This window comes from Tachyglossus aculeatus, chromosome 25 (assembly GCF_015852505.1).
Source record: "Tachyglossus aculeatus isolate mTacAcu1 chromosome 25, mTacAcu1.pri, whole genome shotgun sequence".
Classification (NCBI taxonomy): Eukaryota; Metazoa; Chordata; class Mammalia; order Monotremata; family Tachyglossidae; genus Tachyglossus; species Tachyglossus aculeatus.
Window position 1 is genome coordinate 13,473,381 of NC_052090.1, and position 9,070 is coordinate 13,482,450.

A 9,070-nucleotide genomic window follows, 5' to 3' on the forward strand; every position below is an offset into this window, starting at 1 on the left:
CTTCAGGGAATGAAACAAACAGTGGAAATTATTCTTGGTTTTTTGTTCAGTCATCGTTTCCTAAATCTTTTTGACATGCTGGTGAAACACCAAAGGCCAAGAACGGTTATCCATAATGGCTGATTCTTCCGGGATTAGGACCTTTCAAAAATGTGGCTGAAGCCGAAGGAAACCGCTCGTGTTCTTAGAAAATCTCATGGCTTTTTGGTGCAGGAGATAATAAGAGCAATAGTGACAAATGGACCACCAGAGGGCAATGGAGATTTACAATGAATGTGATTTATGCAGGTTGCCCGGAACGGCTCTAAATTTATTGCTTCAACCCTAATGTAATAATCCATAGTTTAACAGATTAAAGCTCAAAAGCGAATTATTATTAAATTTATTAGGAATAAGTGATGTCACATTATTTACCTTTTATGACAGGTGCATCAAAGATCATAATTTATTACCCACATTGACGATTTTCGTGCCAGGAGAGAAAGTAAGGATCATAGTCACAGAAAGCAGGCAGCCAGTACCACTTGTGATCTGCATCTCCGGTAGATTTACTTTAATCTGGCCTTCCAGAGGTTTTGCAGTGTGGTACCAAAGTCATCACTGTGTTTGCCACACACTTTTTCTCACCAAACAAAACTCAGGTTTATTATTTGACTTTGGGGCAGAGGGAAAGGAGCATTAAATGAGTGAAAAATGAGCTGGGAAGAAAGTGTGGGAAAGTGTTTTTACTGATGGAGGAAGAAAATCAGACAATGAAATTATAAATATTGTAGGTGGCGAATGTGCTGTTATATTGTTGTATTGTACTCCCAAGAGCTTAGTACAGTGCCTTGCTCACAGTAAATGCTCAATAAATATGATTGATTGATTATTGTACACATAGGAGATGTGCTAGACTTGGGGAAGAGTGAAAGTTTGCAGCAACAACATGTAATCCCAAGGTAGTATTCAGGCAGAAGTCTGAGGTAGAAGAAGTGGAGGAGGAAGAGAAGAAAGAAGAAAATTACATTTTTACATTTAGCGTACACCTCACCTCTGGGTGGCTTCTAGCCTACTTTGTTTGGTTTTCTCCTATAGTTGACTGGCAAAGGCACTGTGAACCTTGACGATCCTATTTAGCTCCAAGAGCTTTGAAGAAGAAAAGGCTCTCTCTCCATTCCCATCCTCTAGCCTCAAATTGAGGCTGATTAGAAAAAAATGCAACTTGCAAGTTGGAGACTCACTCTTTAATGCCAGAGATCTCCCTGTCCAGATGATGCTGTCTTTTCTCTTTGCCTCTCGGTGACATCGGTCCCTTATCCATAATAATAGTAATAATCATGGTGCTTGAAGGGTTTACTTTGTACTGAGCACTCTACTGGGGTAGATACAAGAAAATCTGGTGGGACATAGTCCCTGACCCTCGTTGTGCTCACGGTTTAAGGGGAAGGGAAAAAAGGGTATTCACTCTCCTTTTTAGAATAGAGAAAACTGATTCACAGAAAACATAAATAATTTGCCCAAGATCACAAAGCTGGCAAGTGGCATTCTGGGATTAGAATTCAGGTTCCCTGACTTTCAGACCTGCTTTCTTTCCACTAGGTTGATCTGCTTCCTAATTCCTGGTCTAGCTCAGAAAGGGGGGATAATAATGATAATAATGATAATGATGGTATCTGTTAAGCGCTTACTATGTACAAAGCACCGTTCTAAGCTCTGGGGAGGTGATCAGGTTGTCCCATGGGGGGCTCACAGTTTTAATCCCCATTTTACGGATGAGGTAACTGAGGCACAGAGAAGTTAAGTGACTTGCCTAAAGTCACACAGCTGACAAGTGGTGGAGCCGGGATTTGAACCCATGACCTCTGACTCCAAAGCCCGGGCTCTTTCCACTGAGCCACGCTGGAATGCCTGGAGCATGCTCGGTGATGTTGGTCAGATCACCCTGGTAGCAATAGGGTTTCTGCCAGTCAGGAGGTAGGCCATAGAAACTGTAAAGCTAATGGTCTGGTCTGTCTGTTCCCAAAAGGAGCATTCTTGCTTCTGTTTCTGCAGCATTTTAATGGAGGGAAAATTCATAAAGGAAAAATTTTCCCTAAAATACATCAAGATGATAAACTCCTGGAGGGGCAGTGACATTGTTTTCTGTTTGTTCTGTGGGTGCTCAGTCAATGCTAAATCAATTGGAAGACTTAGTGCTGCACTGCATTAGTCAGGCCTTCATATGCCGGCTGAATGCTAAATACCTCACAGGCCTTTGAACTGAGGAGTAATGACTTTCAAGGAATCTTCTGCAAATCACACCTTCTCCATCAAAATTGGATCTTGGCTAAAAGAAGACATCTGTTTAGCTTCTCTGTGGGTGTTTCTTGAGACTGTTAGGGAATTCAAAATCTAAGTGTAAAGTAATGTGTAAAGGGAAGTGAAAATGAAGCAAAAAGCAGAGTTTTCAATGGGCGGAGCAGAGATCAGTTGAATCATCACCGTAACCCATCATCAACCATCATTAGGGAAGGAGTCACTGTTCTATGTCACCCCCCCTCCATTTGCTGTTCACTGCTTTCTTCCCATGTCTACAAGCTGGCATCACTGGAGGAAGGTCAATCAGATTTAGGTGCTGGGCAAAGTACCAAATCCAACTTGATAATCACCAAGACAGTATGGTAAAAAGCAGTTCTCCTTTGGGCCCAAAGGGCTCTGCATCATTAGCTGGACTGTATTCAAAGAAGATCTAGCCAAAACTGCGATATCATCTCTCCTTACTGAAAGTCCTCCATTGATGCCTTCCTACAATGTTCCTAGGGAATTAGCACAGAAATCAAAGATTTAAGTGTTCATGCTGAGCCCGACAGTCATTAAAATAAACCCACTTTTTTCCTCGGCCGGAGCACACTTGGAGTTGGTTCCCTGATTTGTGGAAGGAGTTGATGGGGGAGAAATGTGTCAGAATTAATGAAGCTTTTTCACTTGATAGATTGAATATGGATCCCAAGCCTTTTGTTTTGTTTTGTTTTATGAACTTTCAGAGGCTCAGCTGGAAGTTAATTTTTTGAAATGGTATTTGTTAAGTGCTTATTATGTGCCAGGCACTGTACTAACAAATATCATTGTTATTATCATCACTATTATTATTGTTATTGTTTTCAAAGCCCCGAGGAGGAGATTGGGAAGGAGAAAGGGACTTTATTTGCCTCTGTTTCCTAAAATCAGTTGTAAGACCATAGAGATAGTGGAGGAAGTCTGTAAAAGATTTTGATTTGGCTGTGAATCAAGCCAACACTGGATTAGGAGGGGCAACAGGTGGACATGTCTACTGGTGGAACTGTTCCATGAGGAATGAAAACTGCCTGTCAAATTGAAACTGTCACTCACATCAACGGGAGATTCGTATCTTTCAGAAGGTCGGGTATCATATCCGTAATGTAAAAGAGTGGTTTAAAAATACATTATCAAGTCTTGGGAATCTTCAAATGTAGAAAATTGATTTTTACAACTCTTTGAAAGGTCTACAAGGATATAGAATTTGCTCTATTCTGCAGCTTCCATTCTAGCTGCTTCCTGTCGACTAGAAAACCTATTTTCTGCGTCCAGTTTCAATTTTAATGGGAAAGAGCGATAAGCAGCAGGATTATTTTATCTGTATTTTGTCCATTGGTTGCTCATAGATGAGTATATAAAAGCTACTCAGTGGCACAAAACTTGAATTACAGATTGATTTTCTCTCCCTTTTCAACTCCAACAATCTATACCTTTCCAACAATGTGAGAGCAGATGGGCAAGGACACATCCAAGCCAGTGTCATGCAGTACTGCATAACTGTTGTCCACACAGTAGTAACAGCAATAGGCAGACCAACCTGGTGTGGAATTATCCAGGAGCCTTGGTTGGAGACAAGGTGGAACCAAATACATGGGATTAAGTGAAAGCGCCAACTACCTGACTTGTTATACTTATGATCGGTCAGGAAAAGACTTTGGAATGTGGGCATTTCAGCCATTCTCAGACAAAATGATACTGGTTCCCACTCCCCTCCACATAGGCTAAAGGCCAGTTTATCAGCTCTTCTTTGGTGAATACTAAATAGGTCTCTGATGGATGTTCCTTTCTGACCTAGAGTGTTCTGTTTGCCTGGATGGAGTCCAGTCTTGGCAAATGCAGAACTAATGAGGTCAGTTCTCCTGATTAACCCAGGAAGGACTCAGCTCCCCATGACAGAAGGACCTCTTCCTTTGGCCCCATCCTCTTTCTTCTCGTTTAATAGTATTTAATGAGTGTCTACTCTGTGCAGAGCACTCTACTGAGTGCTTCAGAGGGTACAATAGAGATAGTAGACACAATCCTTCATCCCCTAGCTACTCCCACATGAAGTGGAGGATCAATTAGGTAGCTATGAAGGCAAGGCTGTTGATAGATGTTGTCATCTATGCACTTTTAGAGACTGTTAATCATCATGTCTTTGGAGATAGCTACAATGAAGTAGTGAAAGTTCTGCCCATCAGCTTTACCTTGTGCTGTACTCCTTCAGAGCCTGAAGGTAAAAGGTGATCAGTCAAACATTTCAACCATCAGTCATCAGCGTCTATTGACCACCCTTGTATGGCGACCAAACCACTAGGTTCTGTTGGGAGTTATAAAGGAAGAACAGTGGGGAAGCCAGAGCAAACCCCAAAATGCTGACACAAAGCACCTGACAGAAATATGAAAGCATAAAGAATCCAAGAAATACAACCAAAGCACATTAGCATTTATGGTGAAGGACTCGAGAGCTAAGCGATTTAATGGCCTGGTTGGAGGGATTCTAGACAGATGCTCTGGGAACACTTCATAAATGAAATGATTTTTCAGTCAGGCTTTGAAGGAGGTGAGGAGTTTAGTTTGACCGAAAGAAGGGAATATTTCAGCCCTGGAAAAGACATACGAAATACTGGAGGTGAGATATTTGAGCGCAAGGGTTGTAAGCAAGTTGGTTCACCCATATTCATTCATTCAATCGTATTTATTGAGCACTTACTCTGTGCAGAGCACTGTATTAAGCACTTGGGAAGTACAAGTTGGCAACATATAAAGATGGTCCCTATCCAACAACAGGCTCACAGTCCAGAATGGGGAGACAGATAACAAAACAAAACACGTAGACAGTGGTCAAAATCGTCAGAACAAATAGAATTACAGCTCTATGCACATCATTAACAAAATAAATAGAATAGTAAACATGTACAAGTAAAATAAATAGAGTAATAAATCTGTAAGAATATATACAAGTGCTGTCCCTGCAGTGTGGGCAGGATTGTGTCTGTTTGTTCTATTGTACTCTCCCAAGCACTTAGCACAGTGCTTTGTACGCATTAAGTGCTCAATAAATACAACTGAGTTGAATGAATGAAACGAGAGGGAGATGGAGACTAAGTGACAAGTGCATTACAGGATCTTGCTCTCTCCTGGCCAACAGCACCCTGGGGTGCAATGGTAGTCATCCACCTCATCCTCTCACACACGGAAGATCAAATGATCCTCTGGGAAGTCAGAGTGATAGGAAGAAGAGGTTCTGTAGAAGCCAAGGCAGAAGGTAGGTTAGCTGTCCACAGGAAACCTGGGGGTATTTTATCTCGATATATTAAACTAAAATTAGTATGGGGAAAAAGGTTGCTGCATGGATGATTGGTGTGTCTGAGATTATGCCCCAAATCACTAGCTAACCTCATAGCTACTAACCTAACACCATATGAAAGTCAGGAAGGAATTTGCCACTAGCATAATAGGAAGCTCTTGATATCGTGAGCTGATCTGCCTAATGAGCATGTGAAAGAATCAGGTAATATTTTTTGGTTCTGCATTAAACCTGCTAGCAATGCAGAAGGATGACAGAGTGATATAATAATTCTTTCTAATGAAGAATATCTCCTGAGGGAGAACTCTTGTGCTTGCATGGGTTTCTGGATCTGAATTAGTAATTGCAGTCGCTCCAGAACCAGAAGGAAATCTACAGGCAAATCACATCAAGGCCTTCCGCTAAACGCAAGAGGTGCAAAGTGATGTCTCTGTTTCCTGTCTAGGAAAGCTGGATTGATTTCTTTCAAAGTAAAAATGAAAAAGTAACTTGGTGGGTGATAAGCTAAACAAGACTAGAAGTAATCTGAAAACCATAAAGTGCTTTTTCTAATTGATTTGGAGACATTTTATATTCCATGAGGCTTAGCAGGCTTTACATAATCACAATATGTTGAGAAATGCTTTGAGTTTGGGGAAATATAAATCCAGAGACTGTGATTACAGTATTTTGAAATAGGACTGCAGATATAATTTTGATAATAATGATAATGGTGTTTGTTAAGCATGTACTATGTGCTTGTCATTGTACTGAGTGCTGGGGTAGGTAAAAGACAATGAGGTTGGACACAGTTGTCCCACATGAGGCTCACAGCCTTAATTTCCATTTTGCAGGTGAGGAAATTGAGGCGCAGAGAAGTTAAGTGACTTGCCCAGGGTCATACAGCAGACAGTTGACCAGTTATGTCACATGACTTGAGTTTTTCTCTTCCAATTGCATAAAAATTCTCCACCACCCAATGACAACAAAGAATAGCAAACATAAAACACATACCAGGCAATGAAAATTGATTGCATGAGACAAATTTGGGCTTTATATTTTCATTACACAGCAGTGTGATAATTTATTCTATGCTCCTTCATTCAACCATTACTCCTATTGTACCACCTTCACACACAGTGAAAAAATACAAATTGCTTATCCTGACTGGTATTTGTTATCTGACTCGATGTTTAACCTCTGCCATTTTGAAAGGAGTTGGCTTCAGAGGATTTGTATGCAGCCTTTGCTTCCATTCATAGGAGAGTTGCCAAAACATGATGCGTTGTTAGCATTTGCAGAGGCATGGAAAAGTTTTGAAAGTACATCATGTGGAAAGAATGGCATCCTGGCATGGCATGGCACATCATGACTGTGCCAACAGATAGGTGACCCTAAAAAAGCCATCATTCTGATCCCAAAAAATCGAGGTAGGAGTCAGTTAAAACTGCAGGACTACCTATCGCTTCTTTTTAGAATTTATTAAGTGTTCCAGGTACTGTACTAAGTGCAGGAGTAGATACAAGATAATCAGATTAGACACAGTCTTCATGCCAAATAGGGCTCACAGTCTGAATCCCCATTTTATAGGTGAGGGAACTGTGGCACGGAGAAGTGAAGTGACTCGTCCAAGGATACCCAGCAGGCGAGTAGTAGAGCCAGAATTAAAATCCAGGTCCCTTGACTGCCAGGCCCAAGCTCTTTCCACTAGGCCACTTTGCTTCCCCCATCACTTCTGCAGCTTCGTTCCTTAAACCATACCCTCCAGGAAACATTGGTTCTGGGGTCCGAAACCACCCCAGGTTCTGACTGGCCAAAGAGCAGATTAAGGAGTGAAATACTGGAACATCACATAATTCTACATTTTAAGGCCCTCTGTCCCTCCTCAAGTGTGGAACCAAGAAAGGTGAGCTTACCTCACATTGTTGGGGTTGAGGAGGGAGGCTACCCTGATCGGAGCTCTTCTGATGGCTTGATTTGCAAGGGTCTAATAATAATAATGGTATTTGTTAAGCGCTTACTATGTGCCAAGCACTTTTCTAAGTGCTGGATGACACTTTCCCCCTCTCAGGGTCGCACCTGGAGAGTTTTTAGCGCTCTACCAGTCTCGGCTATGGTAGGGAGAGTCAAGCAGACACATACCCATTCCATTCCTAGCCTGGGCAATGGCTAGCAAGTGGAAGGCAATCTGCTATGAGTCAAAACTCAGTTGTGCTGGGCAACAGTATCAAGGGAGAGAGTTGAGGGTGGGGACTCAAGCTTACTGTGTGGAAAAAGGCAAGGGCAAACCTCTTCCATATTTTTACCAAGAAAGCTCTATGGATATACTACCAGAATGAATGCAGATGGAGGTTGGGTGTTCTGGGAGAGATGTGTCCATGGAGTCTCTATGAGTTGGAGACGACTTGACAGTATAAGACAAAACAATGACACTTTCAGATTCCTAAAAGAAACTCAGAGAAAATCGACCTCTTGGAACACCTTGTGTTTTTGCTCCAACTATTCAGCTCTGACTGTGTGTGCATCTTGCAGAGTCCAGAACAATGACTGAAACACACCATTTCTCCCCTCAAATTTCCACCTTAAGACTGCACTATGTATCAAGCACTGTTCTAAGCACTGGGTAGATACAAGTTAATCAGATTGGACACAGTCCCTATCCCACATGGGGCTCACAGTCTGAGTAGGAGGGAGAACTGGTATTCAATATCCAATTTACAGTTGAAGAAACTGAGGTACACATAAGTTAAGGGCAGATCCAGGATTAGAATCTAGGTCCTCTGACTCTCAGATCTATACTCTTTCCATCTGGCCCTGATGTTTCTCACTAGGCCATGTTGCTTCATTTTAATACTTAGAGTCATACTTTCATGCAGATTGAAGGTAGAGGCAGAGTTGTTTATATTTGTATTCAGCGCTTTCTTTCAGAGTAAATAATATCCTTTCCTGTCTCTAGGTACTGGTAGTATGTCTAAAACAGCAACTAGGTTTTTGGAACTTTAGGGATGTCACATAAAAGCAAGGAAAGGAAATGTAAAATTAGGGAAGCAAAGAGTACTATTAAACAGCTAGGTAATCCACTGTTAAATATCAGGAATGACAGACTAGGAAAGAGGCTGTTAACCTTACAGGGAGATGATGGTGATGATAGTAATGAAAACAGTAATGGTGTATGCAGGTCCTTATTATGTTCCAAGGACTGTAATAAATGCTGGGGTAGATACAATACATCCAGACAGTCCCTGTCCCACATAGCATTCACAGTCTAAAAGGGAGAGAGAACCAGTATTAAATCCTCATTTTATAGGTGAGGAAACAGAGACACACAAAAGTAAAGTGACTTGCTCTAGGTCACACTGCAGGCAAGTGGCAGAGCCGAAATTAGAACCTTGGTCCTCTAACTTCCAAATCTGTGCTCTTTTCACTTGACCACACCAATTCTCCAAATATTTAGGCGGAGACAAACATGGGTATTGCATTAACATTTCTGGAGCTTTCCGAGAG

The 9,070-nt window shown here is 41.6% G+C and overlaps 1 non-coding gene across 1 annotated transcript; it reads left to right on the forward strand.

Moving 5' to 3' along the window:
• Positions 1–7,627: 7,627 nt before the first annotated feature.
• On the forward strand, positions 7,628–7,765 carry LOC119945585. Its single transcript, XR_005456250.1, has one exon. It is a non-coding gene; the product is annotated as a small nucleolar RNA SNORA7 (small nucleolar RNA).
• Positions 7,766–9,070: the final 1,305 nt, after the last annotated feature.